The following is a 23,243-nucleotide window of genomic DNA, read 5'->3' as shown; positions in this document are numbered from 1 at the left end:
ACCACCTAAAGGTCACTGACCCTGGGGCAGGTGGCCGGCCCTCCCCATGACCGTCACTGCGCCACTGGGCCATGTGGCCAGCTCCCCAGGGCCACGAGCACAGCTGAGGGCAACCCAGTTTCCACCGCCTCTGCACACCTCGCCATGGGGGTGTGGGGGACACTGCTTTCCCAGGGTGGACAGAGCAGACAGCCCGCCGCCCCTCCCACAGGGCTCTCCCTGGACGAGGGTGGGGGATGCCACTCCACACTGGCTCGTGGGGAAATGAGTCAGCACAGCTGGCCACCTTGAGCCAGCCCTGCCTCCCAGCCTGGCTTCCCACGCTGGCACCGGGGAGCTTGGAGGGCAGTGGGGGCAGGCACGGCTTGTTACCATAACTGAGAAGGGGCAGGACAGGGCTGAGTCCCCGCTTTGAGAGGGGACACCTCTGGCGTACTGCTGAGAGCCTGCGGGTTGCCCGTGACCATCCCCGGGACCAGAGCTCCCCGGGCCCTGCACCCAAGGCCAGCCCAGTGGCTTCTCTGAGGAGGTCCTGCTGCAGTGGAGATCTCAGCTGCTCCTGCAGCTTCCCAGCTCTGCCCTGGCCACACCCCCACACCCCCCTCCAAGAACTAGCCCAGAGACCCCAGCCCACCCTCACTGGGGCTCACATGTGCCCTCTTGATGGAGAGGATGGGTGGTTGTGGTGGCAGAACTCAGGAAAGGGGCCCGGGTTCTCCATGAGCCCAAGGCCTGGAGAGGAGCCTGCGCCATCAAATGTCCCAGGGCGCAGTCAAAGGTGGGGCACAGGACCAGGGCGGACCTGAGGGGCTCCCCAAGAAACTGCGCCCAAGGAGCAGCCCCTCCCCCAGCTCCCCAGGCAGGAACGATGAGGCAGGAGGCACAGGCTCAGCTCGAGGGGCACGCATGACTGCACCTGCCACCTCGGTATGCTGCTGTCCACTCACCTCAGCAGAATGCAGGGCCCCAGGGCAGTGTGGTCCTCCCCAGGGACCCCCTAGCAACCTCCAGGGCAGTGTGATCCTCCCCAGGGACCCCCGCGCGACCCACCCTGGGCAGTATGGTCCTCTCCAGGGACCCCCAGGCAGTGTGGTCCCCCCCAGGCTTCACCAGGGCTGGTCTGTGTGGCCAGTGGGATGTGGCAGAATGGACGGCCTCCTTTCTCCAAGGTCAGATGCTAACAAGAGCTCAGCTTCCTTTGGGATCCCAGGGGTCACTGCTCCAAGGAGCCTGCTGCCCTGTCTCAAGGCGATGCTCCGCGGAGACACGCTGACCCATCTCTTCCCCTGACATGGCCTCCTCCAGGGTCTGCTTGGGTGGGTGGGGGTCCTGAGGGTGGGCAGGAGGCCACCCTACTACTGTGAGAGTTAACCCCTTGTGCTCACCTGGCTCTTCTCCAACCCCCCACCCGCGGGTGCAGGCTGTGGGCGAGGAGCCCTTCCAGGAAGGGCATCAGCTCCTCGTCCTTCAGGACGAGTGCTCTGGGCGGCAGCTGAGCAGCTCCTGCCTAGGGGCAGGGATCCGCCTGGGGCCCCAAACCCAGGTGCGCAGGGGTCGAACGGCAGCCCATGTCTCAATGCCTGGACCCCACGCGTGAGCCTGTTTGGGAAACCGGCCTTTGCAGAGGCACTTAAGTCACAGATTTCAGAAGGAATCGCCCTCCGTGTAGGACAAGTGGGCCTCACGTCCACCGACAAGTTTCTCATAAAAGAAAAGCAGACGGAGGCTGGACACAGACATGGGAGAAGGCCTCGCGGATGAGGGGGCAGAGGCCGCGGGGCTGCTTCCAGAGGAGCTGCAGGCTGCTGAGAGCTGGGGGAAGGGGTCTGGGGCCACCCTCCCTCAGGCCAGAGAGCCACCTGCAGACTTCCGACCCCCGGAGCTGAGAACAAGACTGTTGTTGTAGCGACCAGGTTCGCAGCAGTGTGTGCGGCCCAGAGGGCTGTGCACGGGGCCTTCAGCTCACACGGCATTCACCCTGTCTCCTCTCATTACAACCTCCTGGTATGTTTCAGAAGGGTTTCCCTTCGTTTCAGGGGATGCTATGCAAGCATGGGCTTCCCTGGTGGCTCAGACAGTAAAGAATCCACCTGCAATGCAGGAGACCTGAGTTCTATCCCTGGGTTGGGAAGTTCCCCTGGAGAAGGGAATGGCTACCCACTCCAGTATCCTTGCCTGGAGGACTCCATGGACGGAGGAGCCCTGAGCAGTGGTCGGGCCTGGATGCAGCCACAGCTCCAGCTACACCACAATCTAGTCAGAACTAAGGCTCCTCCATGTGTTCCACTTGAACGCTGACCCTTGCAACAGCCCCTCCCTTCCTCAGAAGGGGAAACTAGACCAGGCCAGGCCTGCGCAGCTCCAAGACCCACTGATGCCACTGCCCGAGGGATCAGAAGCTGCTCCATGGCCAGCTGGCCCTGAAGGTGGGCCTCCCCATCGCCCCCTCAGAACAGGCTTGGGAAGTCGCAGGTGTGCTGGGCAAAGAGACGGGGGCAGGACAGAGACGATGGAGTGACTACCTGCCCCTTCCCTGGGGCTGCGGAGGGCCACGCAGCAAGCTGGGCACCGAAGTCCCTTTCAGCACCACGGACAGGAGCTGGCGCCGGGCAGTGGGAGGGGCCCGCCCACCCAGGGAGCCCGCGGGAGCCAGAGCCAGGGTGCCCTGGAAGCCAGCTGTCAGCTCCAAGGTGCCCCCCTCTTCTCTGGGCCGAGCAGGCGGCCTCCCACACCACGCCCCCGGTTGTGACCTCAGCTCAAGACACCCCCGACACTAGCCCCAACCTCAGGAGATGCCCCCCACCAGCACAGTCCTGGATGCCGGGCCCCATCCACACCCCCACAGGGCCTTGCACAGCCCGAAGGGCCCGCGGAGTCCAGGAGCACACTCTGCAGGAGCCCCCACCCTCGGGGCGGGGGCAGGGCCAGGACGGGCCGGTGGGGGATGGGACTCCAGGGCCCACGGGGGTCCTGGGGGAGGGACCTTCCCTCACTGGGGGATCCTCTTCACTCTCTCCAAGCCTGAGGGAGCCTGTGCTGGGACAGGGCCCACGGTGCTCTGGGCTGGAGCAGGGGGAGCTGGGGGGTCGCAGGGAAGCCAAGCCTCACCCCCACTTGCCGCTGTTCCGCCCACCTGCCTCCACCTGCCGGCAGCCCTGCAGCCCGCTGCCCAGCACCCTCTCCAAGTGACTTCCCTTCGCACCTGCCCACCCAGGGCCCATGCTCGGCTGGGGAAGTTCTGGGGCTTCGGGCCTCGCCTTCAGTAGGCAGAGACCTGATGAGTAAATGGAGAAAGGTCACAGAGCCCTGTCCTCCGGGGGCCAGCAGAGCGCCGAGTTCCATCCGCGCCCCTGGCCGCGGCCCCAGTGAGTCCCTTGGCCTGGACTTGAGGCCGGGCCCAGGAGGACGTCTCGGGGCGCCCTGAGCAGCCGCCCCCTCTTCTGCTCTCCCTGGCAGAGGCCAGGACCGCCTCCCTGGCGGCTTCAAAGTCTGCTCCTCCAGGCGCAGCGCAGGGAGAGCGGGGAGCTGGACCTGGGGGCACCCCCGCTGCCTCAGGCGCCCCGGGTCCCAGCCCTGGGGGCACCTGCCTGGAGGCCCACTTCAAACAGGCCGCCGCTCTCGCGCACAGCCCGGCGCGGACGCAGACCCGCGCGGGAGGGTCGGCCTCTTTGAAGCTGCCGCCACATCAAAGCTGCCCGCGGCCCCTCCTTTCCCGCCCCCAGGCCGCGCTCTCGTGCGCAGAGCGCACCCCGGTTCCCTCGGGCTCTCCTTCGGGGGCCGAGCTCCCCAGCCTCCCCTCCTCCCCGGGCTGGTGGGGACGCCCTGGTGGGGACGCCCGCATCGCGCGCCATCCACCCTTGGGGCACCCACGCTTCCGGGCCCCCCGCGACACCCTCACCCCCGCCCCGTGCTCCTCTGGGGCTGGGAAGGAGGCCGCAACGGGAGGACTCGAGCCGGGGGCGCGCCGCACCGCGCGGCTCACTCTCAATATAGACTCCGCGGCTTCCTTCGCCCACCAGCGCCAGGCAGGCGGGAGGGGGAGGGGGCGGCGCACGTCTCTTGGGAGACGACTGTTCACGCTCCGAAAGGAACCTCTCAAATTAAATTAATTAAGCCCTGAAATATTTCACACAGCACTGCAGCCGCCTCTGCAGGGCTCCCTGCCCGCTCCCCCCACCCACAGCACCCAAACACGAGAGGGGGCTGCCGGAGGCTCAGTGGGGCAGCCCTCGACCCAAGGGAGGAAGGAGACGGGGATCTGCTCCCCACCCGCCATGAGGAGCCCTGCCCGCCTCCGTGGCCATCCTGCCCTGCCCTTGCATGGCCCCCTTCCTGCTGGGACCTGAAGGCCCTCCAGGGCTGGGCCAGCGGTGGGCACAGAGCTGCGGTCAGGGCCCCCATCCTCTCCTGGTGGAGGGGCTTGCCTGCCCTCCCCCCACCCCCCCAAGCTCCTGCTCAGGCTTTGTGGTCAGGGCCCCCATCCTCTACTAGGGGGGCCTTCCTGCCCTCCGCCCACCCCCTCCTTAGCTCCTGCTCAGCTCCGGGCCCAGTAGGAAGGTGCTGAGGGACGCCACCAACCGGAGCCCTGGGATGAAGGCTCAGTTGCCAGGGCCCAGCGGAGGGTTGAGGGAGGGGCCACAGTGACCCTGGCGACACAGACCCTCCTCCCCAAGAGACACTCAGCCCAGGTTCCCCAGGTCAAAGCTGAGAAGGGGTAGGAAAGGCCGGGCACCTGCCGGGCATGAAGGGGATGCCAAGCACCCAGGCCGCTGGCTCAGCAGCTGGGAGACCCTGCCCCCACCACAGGCTGGCGTGGGCTTTGGAGGCAGCCAGGAATAGGAGCACCCTCCGTGGCCAGGAGGTGCCCGGAGGCGTTTCCCAAGCAGGCCCCACCGAGGCATGCGTGCAAAAGCAGCTCCACTGACAACGATGATGAATCAGCAGAGGAAGCGGGAGGGGGGAACCGGCCCAGAGGACTCTGCTGGCCCAGGTGACAGAGCAGCAGAGCCAGGTGAGGCTCTGGGGTGGAGAGGGGGCAGGATGCTGAGGGGACCTGGGAGGAGGTCGGCTGCGGGTCAGCACCAGGAGAGGCTGCCAGGGTCCTGCCAGCCAGACAGGTCCGGGTGCCTTGTGTTTGCCTCCTGCTGACCCCACCCCACAGATTATAAGAGAGGGAGCCTGGTGGTAGAAAGGAGAGATCTCAAAACCAGGGACCTCTGGAAGGAAAGGCAGGTGATGGGGGCTGGGCAGGGGCCAGGCCTGCCAGCCTCCGGGTGGGGTGCCCAGGAGAGGCTGCGGTGGCCAGTGCCAGCTGGGACGGGGCTGCAGGAGCAGACGGGCACTTACCGAGGGTGCAGCTGTGTGGGCAGCGCAGGTCGGCATCCCCCTCTACCCCGGCCGAGAGTGCAACACGGCCAGGGACACAGCCCAGGACCCCAGGGGCCAGGAGGCGCCTGCTCGTCCTCGTCCTGGCAGGCCGAAAGGCCGGGCCCTGCCCTCAGCATGCCCCCACCAGACACCGCGCACTGAACTCGGGGCAGGAGACGCCCCAGGAGAAGGCCAGGCAACCAGACATTCCTGATTCTCCCATGGGTGGTAAACGGCCAGGCACACGTCAGAGGGCGTCTGAGAAAGAAACAGCACTGGCTTGGTAGAAACAGACAGCTTTAAAGTGTCTTACTGTTTACTGTATTGATTTACCAGGATTTCGTAAGTTGCTACACCTATAAAACAAGAAATCCCCACAAAGGATGAAAAAACAAGGAGGAGCTCTAAAATATAACAGTAAGAGCTAGAGAAAGAAAGTGTGAAATAAAGACTAAAAACATGAGACAATGCCCAACAAGGCAGAGCAAAAAGAAAAAGTGAAGTGGAGAAAGTGTCAGCCCAGGAGAGAGGTGAGCAGCCCAGGGTGAGACCTGAGGGGGTAGCTGAGTGGAGAGAGGTGATCAGCCCAGGAGAGAGGTGAGCAGCCCAGGGTGAGACCTGAGGGGGTAGCTGAGTAGAGAGAGGTGATCAGCCCAGGAAAGAGGTGATCAGCCCAGGGTGAGACCTGAGCAGATAGCTGAGTGGAGAGAGGTGATCAGCCCAGGAGAGAGGTGATCAGCCCAGGAAAGAGGTGATCAGCCCAGGGTGAGACCTGAGGGAGTAGCTGAGTGGAGAGAGGTGATCAGCCCAGGGTGAGACTAGAGGCAGTAGCTGAGTGGAAAGAGGTGATCAGCCTAGGAAAGAGGTGATCAGCCCAGGGTGAGACCTGAGGGGGTAGCTGAGTGGAGAGAGGTGATCAGCCCAGGAGAGAGGTGATCAGCCCAGGGTGAGACCTGAGCAGATAGCTGAGTGGAGAGAGGTGATCAGCCCAGGAGAGAGGTGATCAGCCCAGGAAAGAGGTGATCAGCCCAGGGTGAGACCTGAGGGGGTAGCTGAGTGGAGAGAGGTGATCAGCCCAGGAGAGAGGTGATCAGCCCAGGGTGAGACCTGAGCAGGTAGCTGAGTGGAGAGAGGTGATCAGCCCAGGAAAGAGGTGACCAGCCCAGGGTGAGACCTGAGCGGGTAGCTGAGTGGAAAGAGATGACCAGCCCAGGGTGAGACCTGAAGAGAGTAGCTGAGTGGAAAGAGCTAATGCCCGGAGCAGATGGCCCTGCCAGAGCAGAAGGCCCTTGTCCGCCCGTCCACTGCGCACACGTGGACCCACATCCGGGCACGGTCTCTCAAAGGTGAGGCCACGGAAGCATGCTTCATTCACTCACTCATTCACTCGACAAGTACGCACTGGGCTTCTCCAGCGACAGGCATTTGAACCAACGACAAAAGAAGGCGCCCACACGGTGGGCTTAACACCGTCAAGACACCTGGCTAGGGCTGGACAGAAAGTCACTGCAGTGGCCACTCAGTCCTGACCCAGAGAAAGCCCCCGAGGGGGAAAGGTGAGCCTCCCTGGGGGACCCCACTGGTCTTCTGCATAAGTGACGCCTGGTGCACAATAAAGACGATGGCATACACAGAGAAGCAGGAAAAGCAACCCAGACCTCCAGAGAAAAGCAGCCAACGCGGCGGGCGGCAGCTGGCCCAAGCGGCAGGATTTTCTGAAAAGGACTTTGCAGTAATATTACAAAATATCTTTTTAATTAGAGGAAAAGATGCACAAAAAGAAGTCACTGAAAGGACCACACAGCAGACTGGACACAAGAGAAGAAAGGACTGGTGAAGTCTAAGACAGGCCAACGTAGAGCGTGCGAGCTGAACAGAGCGCAGCAGAATGAGACAGTCTGCCTCACGGGCCCCGCGAGGGCCCCGGCGAGGACGTTGAGGACAAGTGGTCTAGAGCACGTCTAAAGAGATAACAGAGGGGGGGGCGGCGCCAAACACTGAAAGAGGGAAGAAGGGGCGATAACTAAAAACACCTGGTTGGCAGCGAACAAGGCAGCAAAGGAGGAAGCCTGTACGGGAAGCAGAGGAAGCGAAGAGAAGACGGACGGACGGACGGCGGCCGCCAATGTACGGGAAGCAGAGGAAGCAAAGAGAAGATGGAAGGACGGACGGCGGCTGCCAACCGCAGCACGCGCGTGACCACAGCGAAGGCGGACGCCCGAACATGCAGCCCGCAAGAGGCTCAGCGCGGGCAGACGGCACACCCAGCCTGAAAGAGGGGGAGGACGAAGCTGCACCAGGCAGGCCCTGAGCACGCGGGGGCAGAGGCCGCCTGTGGTGACCCTCCGCTGGCAGAGGACGGTCCAGCTCTCAGCCTGGCGGGATTAGAGGGTCCGGAGAAGTGGAATGGGAGGCGGGAACGAGAGGGCAAACGCGGGGTTTCACGAGTGAAGGAGGCTGTCCACCTGCGTCCCACGCAGGGACGGGGCAGGCCTGCCACGGACCACGGACTCGGTGCCGTGAGGGTCGGGCAGTCGGGTCAAGAAGCAGAGGGAAAGGCCTGGCTTCAAGGAGCTCTGATGCAAAGCAAGAGGCAGGAGAGCCGGACGGGCTCCTGGCCCCATCAGCGCTCGAGGCCAGCGCTCACGGGGGCACCTCCCGGGCCACCGCTCCTGGGAAGTCACCTGCCAGGTGGGCGCACCAGACCAGAAGGAAGCCACCATCCCACCCAGAGGGGTCCTGGGAACCCCCCACCCCAAGGAGGAGGCCCCTTAGAGACACACAGCAGTCCAGGGCAGGACAGAGGGCTTCCCCGGGAGGAAGGAGCCTGACAGGCTGGGCGGCCTCCCGGAAACCCGCACACGAGCTGACAGGAAACACTGCCGAAAGGCGACAGGGAGCGAGGAAACCAATGGACTCCCGTCCCTGGCAGCCCAGAGGCTAAGCCACCAGACGGGGCCTAAAGGAGGGACGCTGTCTGCAGGAACCTCCAGCCTGGCCTTGGGGAGTGTGTGGCAGGGGCAGGGGGCACAGGGTGGGCTGAGGGGCCTGATCGCCCCGCAAAGTCGGGCCCCTCCCCAGACACAGCAGGACATGGTGGACCAGAGGGGCCGTGGCCCCAAGACCCACTGGGGCTCGGTCACGCTGGGCTGGCACCCTGGGCCGGGCACCCCTGACGTTGGTGGTGGCATGGGGTGACGCTGCTTCGCTCAGCCAGCCCGTCTCCCACCCCAGGGACGGGGTCACAGCCAGGCTCGCTGCCCAGCCGCAGCCCCCCACCCCACTGCGCCTGCTGACCCAGGCTCCTGGGGTGTCCGGGGGGGCACTGGCCTTGAGAGGAGGGGAGAGGTGGGGCGGGCGGGACATCCACAGGGGCGCTCGTGTCTACAACCTTCCTGGGAACTGGGCTGCGCTGGGGGCCAGAGTCCCCGGCCCCTCCCTGCAGGATCCCAGCTGGTCTCCAAATCCCCAGCCTCCTCACACAAAGCCCTCCCCCTCCTCTCTCCTGCCAAACCACCATCTGTTGCCATGACAACGCCGGGAGCAGACAGACAGGGGCACTGAGACCCCCCCCCCACACTGCTCGCTCCCTTCAGCTGGGCCCTGGGCTCACAGGGCTCACAGGGCTCCCATGGGCCTCAGGGACCCCTGCCCCAGCCCCAGCAGCACCTGCCTCCTGCACAAAAGGCGAGGCAGAGCCCCCTCCTCTGCCCACTCCCCTCGCCCCCGCCACGGTGCCAGCCTGCCCGGCGGGGCCTGTCTTGTGCTGGGGGTGGCTGATGACCTGCCTGGTCCCTGACCCACCTCCCCTGCTGTGCCCCCACCCATGAAGCCCCGGCCTGCGGCCAGCCCCACCCAAAGAGCACCCCCAGGACACCAGCCTGCCCTCAACCCTACCCTGGGGCGGCTCTGGGAGCCCCGGCGTCCCGTGGGCAGGGCCGGGCAGGAGGTGCCCCAGGCCAACTCGAACGGAGCAGGGAGACCCCCAGGCCAACTCGAATGGAGCAGGGAGACCCCCGAGAAGAGCGGCCAGCACACGCGGAGGTCGTGGCTTGTGAGGACACGCGGCCGTCACAGCGACGAGAAGGCACACAGCTGCGGGCGGCTCTCACGCCTCTGCCAGACAGAAGCGATGGCTGCTCTCACCACAGGGCCTGGCTCAGAGGCTCCGTGGCCGGCCCGGAGTAGCCCAGGCTGAGACCGCGCAGAGCGGAGGGTTTTCCTTCTCTCGCGTTTGCTGAGCCCGACTTGCTGCCCTGTCTCAGCAGCTCTGGGGAGGAGTCAGCGACTCGCAGAAAGTGCTGGAGTGTTTCCACCTGGGTGCTGGGACCGGCTGACTGCCTCCCCAAGGCGTCCAGGCCCCGTCACCCCCGCCCCAGTAGCCTGCTCACGGTGCTCGGCCCACCTGCCCCAGGATTTCCCATGAACTGAGTCGCTGGGAGACACACAGCCAGAAGTGACTCAGGCAGGAAGGAGGCCTGGTGAACCCGGCCCTCCTATGTGACGAGGTCTTTTAGAATCAGAATCCGCCAGCGCCGGCTGCTTCCCGGAGCCGAGGAGACCGGCAATTCCCAGAAGAAACACCAGCATCCGACACACCTAGGCAGGAACTGTGGCCGGACCAGAGCCAGACAGAGCCGTGCGCAGACCTGGGGCCCGAGACGCTCCGGGTGTGGCCCCAGCCCCCAGGCTCAGGCCCAGCCCAGGAGCCGGGAGCCAGGCAGGGCTGCAGGCAGAGCTGGGGGCCCTCCCCGTCTGCCAGGCTGCCCTGTGGGTCTGGGAGGCGGGGGCGGGAGGGAGCAGGGACAGCCTGTGGCTGCAGCATGACGCCCCCCACCCCTGTGGTCACCATGTTCCCCCCAGGTCCTTCCAAAGGCCACTGCCCCGGCACCCGTTCACCCGGGCGTGTCCAGGACCCCCGCACAGGGGGGACCCACTCGGGGCTGCGGAAGGATGCGCTCACGGCAGGCAGAGCGGGGTCTGCATGCAGGGTCAGGGCCGGGGAGGCTGAGGTGCCCCCACCCCAGGCTGACGAGAGACGCGAGAGGGCCAGGAGGTTCAGGGCCCAGCCAGCAGGCCACCTTCTCCCCAGAGACGATGCCCCCAGCTCAGCAGCACGCGGTTGCCATGGCGATGACCGGGCGGCGTCCCACTCCGTGGAGCCGGGGCAGAGGGTGGACGCTCCTCCCCAGCTGAGGTCCCCTGGCCGGCACCCAGACCGAGGGCATTACAGCCCCACATCCAGGCTGAGGCTTCCCCGCACGTAGCGGACCCCCGGGACCCCTCAGCCACGCCACCCGAAGCCCACCCGCCCGGCCAGCGTCTCTGCGGGGCATCCACCTACTGTGCGGTCAGCACCCCCCGCTTGGAGGCACCCCTCCTCCTGCTCTGCTGAGCTGCTCGGGGGCCGCGGCCACCGGGCAGGATGCCCCAGAGGGACTGCGGCCCTGTCTGGGGGGCACGCGCTGTGGAGCCATTAACTCTGGGGTGTGCATGACCCAGTGACAGTCCACAGCCGGCTGGGCCCCCTCCCTGTCCAGACCCCGCACCCACTTGCGTGGGGAAACCCTCCCAGGTGGCCAGGGAGCGGACTCCACTCCCAACGGTGGCAGATGACCACGTGAGGTTTTTATTAACTGCTTTATCAACTCAACACTGTAAAATTAGCCCAATGAAACATTCTGATTGAATTCAGCAACTGTTCAGTAATTCAATCTGGTAAATTTTTTTTTCCCCCAAGCTGGTGCCTTAGTTTCAGAAGCCTTAGGACTGGGAGCTGATGCCGGGGTCGCTGGCCAGGCATCTGTAAGAAGGTGGGTGGCTGGCCCGAGGGGACCAGGGAGTGGGCGGCAGAGGGTGCAGCTGCCCTGAGGACAAGCTGCGAGGAGCCTCGCGTCCGAGGAGACGGCCGCCAGGGGCTGGGGTCACACCTGCCGTGGGGACGCTGGGGTGACAGCAGAGGCCCCGCTGGGTGCAGTGCCCTGGCCAGCAGCTGTCCAGGCCCGGGGGATGCCCGGTGGCGGACAGACAGAGTGGGGCTGATGGGCAGGAGCGAAGCAGGGTCAGTGACCCGGGGCCTGGTGCGCGAGGGGAGGGGAGGGGTCCCCAGCAGAGGTAGGCTGCCTGCAGGCCCTGGGCGCGCTTCAGCAGCAAACCTGGCCCCCCAACACCCCAGGCCCCAGGGAACTGACAGGGTTGCCTCGGTGACGGCGACTCGGCTGGGGACGTCTGCCCCGGGAGACCCACGGGAGCGCCGCCTGCCACGGCGCACACAGACAGATGCACCCACAGCCTCCCTGGCGGCAGATGTGGCCCACGCGACGGGCTGGGCACGCGGGGCCCTCCAGCTTGGAGCCGGCCCAGAGCTGCTCGGAGCCAAGCCAAGGGCGGAAAGGAACCCGGGGCCTCCCCCCAGCCCCCACCCTGTGGGGCTGGAGCTACGGGTGATCCCCCAGCCCTGCCTGCGCCCAGCTCTCAACATAGGACACAGGGAAGCTTCGTGCGTGGCAGGCTCCTCCCGTCTGCTGGCTGGCCTGTGCTCAAGCAGAGGAAGGCTCAGCGTGCTCACTTATGGCCGCACCCCCACCCAGCACGCCTAGGAGGGCCGCTGGATCGGCCTGGGAAGCCACACGAGCACCCGCGGCCCAGTAGGTGGGGCAGGGTCACAGCTGCAGGGCAGACAAGCCCTCCAGTCAGTGGCCAGGAACTCCTGCCCCTCCGAGGGCATGGAGCCAGGGCCACAGGACCATTCTGCCGTGTCAAACGTGGACTCTGCTTTTAAAAAACCCTAATCCACATTTAAAAAAGCTATTTGCTGACTTGGTTTCTCCAACCACAAAACAGGTCTTGTGCCCTACCCTCCCCAGGGCCAAGAAGCCTCTGTCCCCACCCCGCCTGTGGGTCGGAGGGCTGGGAACCCCATCCTAGACTCATCCCAGGAGATCAGCTGTCCGAGCCCTGCTTTGGGGGTCCCGGGTGGGACAGGGAGGCGGCTGCAGGCAGGCCCGGGGCCTGGTTTCCTCCTCTGCACCCGCCCTTTCTGTGGAGCCTTGAGACCACATGTGGGGGGCACACAATCTGGGGGAGTCAGGGGCTGAGGCGGCTGCCGGCCGGTGCTGGGCATGAGACAAACAGCAAGGTGCTGGACAAGCTCCCTGCCACACCCCTCAGACAGACAGACAGACCCACACACTGCCTGCGGTACCAGCAGGAAGTCAGAAATGCCTGTGGCCCGAGCCCCAGCCCTGCTCAGCCGGGGTCAGGCGTCAGGAGGGCGCCTGTCCCCGGAAGGGCGCCTGCGGGCGTGAGTGCCAGCACGGGGTAAGAACAGAAGCTGCTCAGCGGTCAGCAGGCAGCTCCCCTGAAGGACGGAGGGAAGGAGAGAGGCAGGGAGCGCCCGCCCACACGGGCCCCCAGCGCGTCCAGGGGGTCCAGGTGGCCCCTGCCTGGAGCTGCCCAGGCCATGGAGCCCGGTGGGACGCCCACCCCTCCACCTCCTGCCCGTGGGGCTGGCACTTGGGGAGCAAATGGAACGGCTGGGCGACAGGACCTGCCCGCTGACGGCACAATGGGCACAGAGCCTCAGGACGGGAGCCCAGCCCTGGGGGACGCTGCAGAGGCCCCGCCGGACATGCCGGCCCCAGGACCTGCTCAGCGTCTCCTGGACCTCTGCCCTGACCCCTGACCCCCGGCCCAGGCAGCAGAGCCTGTCCCGCGTGCCGCCCCCAGCACATCCCAAGGATGGGCAGGCGAGGCACTGGATTTGCGCACAGCGCCCTGCGGGCCTGCGGGCTGCAGGCCTGGCTCCTGGGGGCCTGGACTCAACACCTCAGGAGCCGAAGGCACATGCTGTCCTGCCAGCATGGGGTCCCCGGGCTCTCGCCCTGCCGGCCCGCACCTGCCCGGGCCCCCAAGCCGGAGAAGAGGAGGGGCACAGGCACCCCAATGTCTCCATCAACACCCACCCCGAGCCTGCCCAGGGCTGACAGCCCCCCACAAACCCACGCTGTTTCCAGGGCCGCCCCGCACCATGGGCCGCTTGGCAGCCCAGAGCAGAGGCGCCCCGTGGGGATAGGAGCCGGTCCACGGCACCCCGGGCTCGGCAGGACTCACCCAGGTGGGGAACCCGAGGCCCAGCAAGGAACCGCAGAGCCCCCAAGACAGCACCTGTGCCATGCGCTGATGCCCACCCACCCAGAGTCTTCCCAGGGCTCGACAGGCATGGCAGAGGTGGGAGGACAGCCAGGGCCCCAGGCCCAGCCGGAACAGACGGGCCCAGGAGCCGCCCTCCCTGAACCGTGGCTGCCCGTCTGGTCCTGTCCTGGTCAGGACTGCCCCCAGCAGAGCCTGGCCTGCTTCACCCAGATGCCCCGACATGTTCAGCGGCCGGAGACCACCGCCTCCTGCAGCAGCACCAAGAGGGCTGCCAACCAGGCCTTGGTCACTACAGGACCCCTCGCTCAGCACCTGGCACCACAGGACTGCCACCTGCCAGGCATGACTCAGGACCCTCAGCCCCTGGACAGACAGGAGGTGAGCCTGCGAGGTCGGGGCCCTGGTCACCTCTGGAGGCCCACAGCCCTGACTGGCCCCAGGCTCATACCCTGGCCCTCGCCCTGACGCGGCCAGCGGCCCAACTGCGCTGTCCCACCAGCCTGGATCCTGACGGGGCATCACCAGCATCACCCCGACAGGGAGGGGGCCCCACACCCCTTGCTGCAGACACCAGGGCAGCACACAGATGCCCAGAGGAGGGCATGCAGAGCCAGGGGCAGGAAGCAGGGCCCCTGAGCCGAGGCCCTACAGCCAGCCGACCCCAAAGGCGGGCTGCAGGACAGGGGTCTGAGTGCCTCTCCGGCAGAGGGACGGATGGGCGTGGGCGGCACCAGGGCAGCAGCCGGCTCTCACAGATGCTGAGACATCACATGCCCAGCAGGGCCAGCAGCGAAGCCGACCGTGCATCTAGGAACACGGCCCACAGACACTGGGCCCCTGGGCATCAGGCGGAGGGGTCCCTGCAGCCCCCGGGAAGCTCCCGGCAGCCACCTCCCAGGTGGCACAGCCCACACCCGCCCACAGGTGCCCTCAGCTGCCCCACGGCATCTGCTGGAGAAGGTCCTATCTGTGCCACTTTATAATTAGTCACAAATCCCCTGGGATTGGGGCTTAGAGCCAGCAAACCTCCAATCTGAAAGGAGCTTCGCCTGGAGAGATAAGCCAGCGTCTGACCCTTCCCGTGCACCCAGCCCAGCCCCCACCCCACACACGTGGATACTGCCTCCACCCCAAGGCCTCGGTCCATCCCAAACACTGCCTATCCCCGGCCTCCCCACCGGCCTCACACAGGATGTTTAGTGGGGGTTGGAGCTGGGGACCCTCGCTTCCTGAGTCCAGACCCCAGGCCTGGGGAGGGGCCTGCCGGCACAGCCTCTGAGGCCGAGGACCCTCCCTGTACGTGCAGGGAGCTTGGCAGATCCCCCCGAGGCTGAGCCAGTGGAGGGTAACACCTGCCCTTCACACCCACCACACCCCTGTCCCCTCAGGTAGGGGCTCAGGCAGGCAGACCCCACACTCAGAGGGTTGGCACAGAACCCAGCCCACAGCTGGTACCCCCCTGACCCCTTCCAAGGCCACCCCGATGTCCCAGCGTTCTGAAGCAAAGCCTGCATTTCGTGCACTCTTGGGTCACAAGACCCTCGAGATAAGGGGATCCAGGAGGGAGCCAGAGCCTCTCACGGCCTGCCCGCCCCTCCCTGGGGGACCCAGGTGGTTTGGGGCACCCGCAGCCTTCAGAGCCCAGGGACAGGCGGGTGAGGGCTCCCAGGGAAGCACCGTGAGTTAACGCGAGACCAGAGAAGGTGCTGCAGCCCTGGAAGGCGAACAGCACTCGCGCGCAGGGACCCTGCCCTCCCCTCGCCTGGCCGGTCAGCAGCAGCCCCAGGAGAACTGGCCACCAGCTCCTTCTGCCCGGAGAGGGGAATGGGGGCCGGGGTCTCCCCCAGGAGCACGCCTGGCGGCTGCCACCTACTCCTCAACACAGGACCAGTCCCACACCGGGAAGCCAGGTGTGGGAACTCTCCGAAGACCCCTGGGCCTGTCCACAGGCCTGCTCACAGCTGCAGGGGATGTGGGAGGACAAACCGCTAATGGCAGCCTCTCTCCTGCGGCACCAGGAAGCTGCGGACTTCAGCACTACCGCGCTGGACAGCTCCGCCTGCAGGCCGCCCGGGGCGAGGGCCTGGCGCCAGGTACCTGGCGACCGCCTAGCCTCATCCCTGCAAGCCCGGAGGAGGCTGCGGCAGAGACGGCACCGCCCAGGGCCTGCACTGCCCTCCCTGAAGACAGAAGGGCGAGTGCAGGGGGTGGGGGTCCCACAGGCAGCTGGCCCTGGGGCTATCCTTGACCATCCTGCGCCTGAAGAGCAGTTCTCCCAGGTCACTGGGCCCCCAGCTCTGTGCGGAAGCAGGCGCCCCCGGCGTGAGCCCCACTTTAGCAGGAGCATGCGCCCTGGCCTCGAGCAGCCCCGACGCCAGGCAGGAAACCCCAGACCCAGACAACGCGAGGGGTCCAGGCTCGGGGGCTCCCAAGTGAGGTCACAGGCCAGACGTGGTGGCAGAGGCGACCCAGGAGGAGGAGCTGGAGGCGAGGGCTGGGGGTGGGCAAGCCCGAGGCTGCCCCGTGGATGCACGGCCGGCCTCACACAACATCTGTCCGCCCCCCAGTGACAGGGCCACCGCAGCCTGTGGGCAGAGCCAGGACCCAGCACGACGGAAGGACGCAGGGCACCCGCCCTCCCGAAGCTGTCCAAGCTCTCCAGGACGGCCTCCCTCAGCCCCCTGCCCCCCACGTGAGGCCCCCGCTCCGTGCCTGTTCCTCACTTACACCCCCAAGGGCTGCAGCGGCTTGGGCTGCGGGACCAGGAGTGACCGGCCACCATCTTCCACTGTCTCAGGCTCACTCGCTGCAGGACAGAGCTGACCCTGGGAGCTCCTCACGGAGCAGCCCCCCTGGGCCCACACCCGCGTGCATGGTGAGCAGGGCAGCCTGGGTGGGCCTGCTGCCCCTAGGCAGGGCCAGGCCGGCATCTCGCGGGGCACTGCCCGCCGACACCAACAGCCACCACAGCAGGGCTGGGGCGGGAATGAGGGTGGCCAGACCTCCAGGGGCCGTGCCCGGGGGCCAGAGGGACTCAGCCTCCAGGAAGCAGTCCTTACCCACCAAACCAGCGTCTGACGGGGCTTCTGCCAGCTTTGGAAATCAGTGCTGACTTCTCAGGATGCTAAGCATACAGTACTTTATAAAGAGTATCTTTTAGACCCAGCCCTGAAACATTCGCAATTCGACAACAACGTCTGGGGAGTGGGCTGAGGCAAACTGTCCCTGTGACTGCGGTGCCGAGGCTGGGTGGGCTCTTGGGGCCCAGGGGGGCTACTTTCTCTACTGCTGTCTCTGGAAATGCCCGTATGTGGTGGGTTTCCACAGCAGCCCAGGAATGTTGGGGCCCTGGAACAAAGGTGTCTGCCGGCCACGTGGCAGGAGGCTGGGCACGAGAGGTCAGCGGGGGTGGGGGCACAGGGGGACAGGCTGCCCAGAGCGCCGTGTGCCACGGGAAGGCACAAGCAGCCCCCCAGCCCAGGCTGCACGTCCCCCGGGGGCCCTCAGCCCGGCACAGCTGGCCAGTCCGCCACAATCCCCACACACTCTGCTCAGTCGCTGCCCCCAAAACCGGCGCTGCATGGAAATCCGGCTGCCGAGGGGAGAAGCAGACACGACGCCCACCCGTCCCATCCCAGTGCTGCCTCCCCCGGCCCCCAGCCCAGGCCGCGCATTCGGCCCCAGAATGACCGCTGTTGCCAGCCCCCTGCCTGGTCCCAAGCAGGTGCGTCCCCTAGGGGCACACCACCCCCTCACCCCGGGGCCGGGCTGGGAAACAGAGGCCTGGAGATGCGTGACTTTCCCACGGCACAGCCTGGGCTGGGGGCCCTGCCCCACGGGCTCTGCACCCAGGCTGACCGCAGAGACCCCGGACAAGAGACCCAAGATGCTCTCTGGGCCCGGGACGGGGCGCCCTGTCCAGCTCCTTCCCGGCTCCACAGGGCTGGCCAAGGGACTCCTTCTGAACAGCTGTGTAAGACTCAGCCCCTCAAACACACCAAGGCCCACCCTGAAGGGCAGGGGCTGGGGAGCTCCACACGCAGTCCTCTCCAGGGGCCTTGGACATCCCCGGGTCCCCGCAGCTGCCCACCCAACGCCTGCCCCACTCCCTGCAGGGAGGAAACAGGCTCACGAGGCTGCCCAGCTCCGTCGCAGGCCCTCCCGGATGACGGGTCGGGGGGAGTCTGCTGGGGGCGGCGGAGCCTGTGCCCCCATGTAAGCAGGGCTCCTCACAGCCTCTGCCAACCCGGGTTCCCACGGCCCTGCCCGCCCACGCCCCAGCCTCCAGCTGGCGCCAGAGTCAACGCCTGAGGAAGCTGGACATACGGTCCCAATGCACCGCTGGACCCGGCTCAGGGGCAACTGGGAGCAGGAAGCAGCAGCCTCAGGGCTGCTGCCCCGGGGCTACTCTGGCCTCATGGCCTGTGGTCCAGACCAAAACTGGCCATCAGGAGGGACCACCGGGAGAGACCCACTGGGTTCCCGTGGCCACCCTCCACCACCAGGCACCGCCTCAGCCCCCACCCTCCAGCTCCTCCGCCGGGCCGGCAGCTGCCAGCAGCTCTGGAGTCACCCAGGGGCACCGCGGCCAAGCCTCCCCAGGAAAGGCCAAATTCCTGGCCGAGCAGCCTCCCGCCGCCCCCGAGAACCGCCCACAGCCTGACGTGTCCCCAGTGCCAGCCACGTCACGCAGGCCAGGCGGGTCTCCCAGCTCTGCCCCGGGGTGAGGAGGGCCAGACGCGGGGCTTGGCTGAGCCCAGGGGGCAGCCGTGGCCTAGGCCCCATGTGGATGAGGACAGGCCAGCCCCCGGGGAGCGCCCCTGTCCGTGCAGGCCAGCACCCCAGCCGGGGGTGTCCCAGGATGCCATGTTGGCGCTGGACACACACTGACTTCAGAGGCCCCGATCCAGCCCAGGGCACAGGGAAGAAACAAGAGGCCCAGCGGCCTCCCGGGGCCCTGAGGGACAAAAGCCAAGTGGCCGGGAAGAAAACCCAGAAGAGGAGGGCCGTTTCCTTGGCCCGCGGGGGGCTCCCAGCTGCCCCGCTCCGAAACACTGGCCCCTCAGAGGCTGCAGAACAAGGCCGGGGCCGCCTCTCAGGGCCCAGCCCGGACAATCCTTGCTTTGTCCCCGCGGCCTCACACCCAGCCCAGCCTCCGCCTTGTCCCGAGTCCGAGGCAGCTGGCCTGGCAGCCCGACTCGGTGGCCGGCAGCCCCGCCTGGGGCGGCGCCTCAGGCAGGCCATGGGCAGCTCCAACAACCCCAGCCAGGACCTGGGCGCTGGGCTCACAGAGGCCCACCCTGGGCTCACCACCCAGCGCGGGCTGACCTGGCCGCATCGGCCGGCCTGTGGGGGCCACGCGGCTGGCCAGGCCTGTCACCGGGGAGGGCTCTCCTGCAGGGCTTGTCCGGAGGCGCCTGCCCACTCTGTGTCCAAGGACTTCTTGCAGAGTCCAGGGCAAACCAGGGACCACCACGGGGGGGGCCCTTACCCTCCCCCAAGACCCTCGATGGCCCTGGCCGGTGCTGGCCACGTGCGCCCGGCACTGCAACTGGCCCTCGAGGCCTCACAAAGGCCGTGGGGGGCCTGGGGCTCAGAGCCCCTCGAGCGCCAGAGCCAGGGGTCGTCCCCGGCTGTGACTCCAGATCGTGAACACAGAACCGCCCTGCAAGGAACAAGGCGCCCACGAGGTCCTGGGGGCCTGCTGCAGGGCGGGGTAGGCCAGGCCCACAGCGGCGCCCCGGGGGCCACAGGCAGGCCTTGTGATCCGTGCGGCCGCAGGCCCCGAGGGGCCCCACTCTGAGCAGCCAGGCGGTGCGGGTGGACTGGGCAGGAAGGCACACTGTGACAGGGCCGGAGGGCAGCCGCCTCTGTGGGCACTGCCCGACTCTCTGGTGCCCACTGGCCTCCACCTCTGCGGGCACTGCCCGACCCTCCGGGTGCCACTGGCCTCCACCTCTGCGGGCACTGCCCGACCCTCCGGGTGCCACTGGCCTCCACCTCTGCGGGCACTGCCCGACCCTCCGGGTGCCACTGGCCTCCACCTCTGCGGGCACTGCCTGACCCTCCGGGTGCCACTGGCCTCCACCTCTGCGGGCACTGCCCGACCCTCCGGGTGCCACTGGCCTCCACCTCTGCGGGCACTGCCCGACCCTCCGGGTGCCACTGGCCTCCACCTCTGCGGGCTCTGCCCGACCCTCCGGGTGCCACTTGCCTCCACCTCTGCGGGCACTGCCCGACCCTCCGGGTGCCACTGGCCTCCACCTCTGCGGGCACTGCCCGACCCTCCGGGTGCCACTGGCCTCCACCTCTGCAGGTACCGCCCGACCCTCTGGGTGCCACTGGCCTCGAAGGTGCTCTCCAAATCAGAGCACGAGGTGGCACCAGGTCCCCCGGACACTCCTGGTGCAAGGCAGCCACACACCTTCCCTGGGCCCATGAACACGGCAGCACGGCCCATGTAAGCTGTCCGTGAGCAGGCTCTGACCCTGGAGGGCCTGCCCGCTCCAGGCACATGGAAGGTGCCAGCAGTGAGCAGGGCACGTGGGCAGGCAGAGGAGACGTGGCCGGGGCTGCTGCCCAGCCTCTCAAGACACCAGACTGCCCCCTGTCCCTGACACCTGCAGGCCCGGAGACCTCCCCACAGACAAGTGCCTGGAGTGAAAACCGGGAAAAAGCGGCCAGAGCAAAGTGGGGGTGGACAGCCACAACCTGCAGTCTCCCGGTCGCGCCCTCGCCACCCACCCACAGCGGTCGGGGTTAGCTGGGACGGGCCAGGGCAGGGCAGCCAGCCCGGGGGCCCAGTGCACACATGCCCCCAACACAGCCTAGCCTGCCAGTCACCAGCGAGGCTCGGGGATGCCCTGGCCACCGTCCAGCAGTCCGGGGCTGAGTCTGAGACCCTCCACTCCCCTGCCCAGAGCACAGTCAGACGGCTGTCTGTCCTGCAGGGGTTCCCCCTGGAGCCCCGAGTGAGGATCTGCCTCAGGGCTGTGGCCAGTGTTGGCCTGGCTGCTTCCAGAAGAGCCAGACCTGGCCCTGTCCACAAGCCACTCCTAGACAGACGGCTCCAGAGACGATGCCTGGCACACGTGGGCAGAGGCAGGCCCCCACACCATGCTGGGGGCCGCCACTGGTCCCCCTGCCCCCTGGAAACCCGGCCAGAGCGGCACTGGGCAGCACCCAGCTCTGCCAGAGCAGGTCAGGCCTCTGCCCCCCACCCCGTCTCTGCAGAGCCTGGCACCACAGCCAGTGGTGAGGCAAGGGGGTGGGGCGGGTGCACGAAGACCCAGAGGTGTTCAGAGCCACAGGGGACCATGGTGGGCCGGGGACGCTCTGGGACCGGGGTCCTTGGGCTCGGTCCACCCAGACCCTCCCATCCCTTCAGGAAAAGGCCCGCCCTCTGAGGGGAAACCCCCCGTCACCCTAGGGACCCCGTGCAGAGCTGCCCTCTGTGCACAAGCACAGCCCCCCCAGGGCTGGCTCCAAGCCTAGGCAGGGGGCTTCCTGGGGGAGGGTCTGTGCCTTGGGAGACGGCTGAGCGGCATCTGTCCCAGCATCACTGATGGGGCGCCAAGCCTTTCCACCCCCCATCCCGCCAAGGAGGCAAGGGCATAGGTGTGGGCTCTCCACTGCCCTCCAGCTCTGCCCACAGCTCCTCAGTGACAGGGTGCTAACGTCTAACCAGGGTGCCGTGAGCATCGCGGGCTTTCCCACGGCTGCTGGGAGCCACTGTCCTGGACCAAGTTCGGTTCTGGCCTGCTCCCTGCTTATAAAGTGGGTTAGATGGACTGGGTCTGGCCTAAGGCACAAAGTGGGAGGCTCCGGACCCACAGCAAAGGGCGGCGTGGCCTGCCGGCCGCACTGACCATCCAACAGGACAAGCGGCCCACGTGCGGCCAGTGGAGGCCCACCCTGCCCAGCCTGCTCTGTCCACCCACACAGGGACGCCCACTCCTCCGGGCCTCAGCCCCCCATGGCACCCCAGGCTGGTTCCTGGGCCAGCCCCTCCCTGACCACCCCTGGGGCCGACGGGTTGTGGCCACTGGCTGGCTACACAGCTGCCTCCCTCTGCTCAGCCTCCTGAAATGGACACAGCCCTGCACACCACCCCGCCCGTCTCCACCTCTGCCTGCCCCCGCTCCTGGTCCTGAGCCATGGGTCATCCCAGGGTGCAAACCCTCCCTCCAGCTCACCTGTCTCTCCTGCTCACATCTGCCCCTTCCCAGCTCACCTGTTTCCCTCCAGCTCACACCTGTCTCTCTTCCCAGCTCACTTGAGTCTCCCTCGCTCACCTGCCCCATCCCATCCCAGGAGTCCTCTCCAGCCTGCCTTCCACCAGCACCCACGTTAATTCTCCCAGGAGTCCCTCGAGAGCCTGGAGGGGCTCTCCCTACCGGCGAGCCCATCACCCTGCAAACCTGCCCAGGGGCAGCAGGGCAGCCCCTCGATCCCCTCTTCTCTCTTTAGCTGGATGGACCCCTTGCCAGACAGCCCCGTCTCGGCCCCCATCTCCTCCCCGCTGGACGAGGGGTTTCCAAGGGAGGACTCCACCTCCTCCCGTGGACCCCAGCGCCCACCTCCCTCCTGTCCTCCCTGGGGTCCTCCTGGCCGACGGGTGCCGAACCCCCCACCCCAGGTCTGCTGCGCCCTGGGGGGTGTGCTGCACGCTTCCTGATGGGGCTGGGGGAGTGAAGATGGCACAGCCCCTCCTGGCCTCCTCGGTCCCTGCTGGACCCTCTGGGGGTGCCTCCCCGCCCCCGCCCCCAGCTGAAGAAGCCTCTCCTGGACGAGCAAGTGGACTCCACCCTGCAGAGCGACACCCGCCCCAGCGGGCCTGGAAGGCCCTGTCCCCCAACCGACCAGAAACCCCGGTGCAGCCAGGGTGAAGACCCTCGCCAGCCCGTTAAGGACAGCTGTGCGGAGATGACGTCCTGACCCCCTCGCCAGCCCTGACGGGGAGGCCCACCACGGCAGGAGTGACAGACCCCCGCCCTGAGCCCAACGCCGACCGAGCAAAACAGAACCACTCGTGGCTAGAGACACAACAGAAATGCGAACTGGACTGTGCCAGCCACCAGAGGGACGTCCAGCCAGACGGAGGAGTGGCTCTGTCCACACCTGCCCTCCATGCCTGCAGTGTCCCCCACCCCACATCTGATTCCCCAAAGGCAGTGTCTCGAGGGAGGGGGCGGGCCCGCCTCCCAACAGGACCCGCGCTCCCCCACCCCTCCCCAGGACACGGGGCCAGGTGGCTGGATCAGCCATCGCACACGGCCCACCGCCACTGACGTCTACCGTCAGCTCCCTTTACAGAACCTTGGCAGAGGACAGGCCATGCGTGGGGAGGTCGGAGGTGTCCATGAGACGAGGGGGGCCGGGCTGGACCCCCCACACCCCGGGTCTGGGGGGACCGCATGGCTCAGGGGCAGCTGCTCCCCCGCAGCACACTGTTCCCTGAGGGCTCCTGGCAGGAAGCCTAGCCCCCAGATAAGGTCAGGCAGTTATCTTGGGAGTGAAGGAACAGGTCTGGGAAGTTACAGCTTTCTGGGCATTTGCTGCCAAAGAGCAGCCTACAGGCCAAGTGAGCAGGCCTGGTGGACACAGGCCACGAGGCTCCGTGTCCACCAAACTCTAGGTGACCCTGCCACAGAAGGGACAGAGACACGGGCCAACAGGAAGCTGGCGCTCCAGCCATCAGGGTCTCGGGGGGCAGCTCTGAG

At 66.9% G+C, this 23,243-nt stretch overlaps 1 protein-coding gene across 18 annotated transcripts in view; it reads right to left on the bottom strand.

Moving 5' to 3' along the window:
- Nucleotides 1–23,243, bottom strand: part of BRSK2 (BR serine/threonine kinase 2) — a 48,855-nt gene that overhangs the window by 23,491 nt on the left and 2,121 nt on the right. The gene's annotated exons all lie outside the window — the stretch shown is intronic.

Source organism: Bos indicus x Bos taurus, chromosome 29 (genome assembly GCF_003369695.1).
Source record: "Bos indicus x Bos taurus breed Angus x Brahman F1 hybrid chromosome 29, Bos_hybrid_MaternalHap_v2.0, whole genome shotgun sequence".
Classification (NCBI taxonomy): Eukaryota; Metazoa; Chordata; class Mammalia; order Artiodactyla; family Bovidae; genus Bos; species Bos indicus x Bos taurus.
The sequence above is the reverse complement of the archived record's forward strand: the minus strand, read 5'-3'. Positions and strand labels throughout refer to the sequence as shown.